The following is a 567-nucleotide window of genomic DNA, read 5'->3' as shown; positions in this document are numbered from 1 at the left end:
AAATAACACCTGCCTGTTATAACCCTGCATACGGCCAGGTCCTGGAAGGCCTTTGTCTTTCTTCCCCGCAGGCTATAATGTGTCAGCAGCTCATTAGTTGCCACTCGCCGTAGCATGCGGCGGATGGCATCACCTCCGGGTTGTCAGGAAAAGTTGCTGTAAAACATCTACAAGCACAAATTATACATGTAGAACAAAGTGGAGAGCTTGTACAATCTCCTTTTGTAAGAACTCAGTTCAGTTATAATGATATTTGAAGTTATGCAATTATATATTGTTAATCTTCGGGCAGGACTACGGCCACTTAGTTACCATTTACCATGATTGTCAAGCAGGGCGACAGCAACACGTCATTGACAGGAGGAGCAGCGGGTGACTGGGTGCGCCTTAAAAGCATGAGCAACTCCTCCATTTTCTCCTCAAAGGCAAACATCCGCTGTGCCATGCTGGTTATAGATGTCCTCATGCCTATGGAAAAAATAATGGTGTTAGTTTTAGTCATTATATATTATATACACTTGCATATGTAAGTAAGTAAGTAAGTAAGTAAAATTTATTTGTATAGCA

General features: G+C 42.0%; 1 long non-coding RNA gene across 1 annotated transcript in view; it reads right to left on the bottom strand.

Moving 5' to 3' along the window:
• Positions 1-42: 42 nt before the first annotated feature.
• Positions 43-567, bottom strand: part of LOC116701560 (uncharacterized) — a 1,275-nt gene continuing 750 nt past the window's right edge. Inside the window, exon 3 of the long non-coding RNA XR_004334947.1 lies at positions 43-156. This is a non-coding gene — a long non-coding RNA (uncharacterized LOC116701560). The remainder of the gene's footprint in view (positions 157-567) is intronic.

This window comes from Etheostoma spectabile, chromosome 14 (genome assembly GCF_008692095.1).
Source record: "Etheostoma spectabile isolate EspeVRDwgs_2016 chromosome 14, UIUC_Espe_1.0, whole genome shotgun sequence".
NCBI lineage: Eukaryota > Metazoa > Chordata > Actinopteri > Perciformes > Percidae > Etheostoma > Etheostoma spectabile.
The sequence above is the reverse complement of the archived record's forward strand: the minus strand, read 5'-3'. Positions and strand labels throughout refer to the sequence as shown.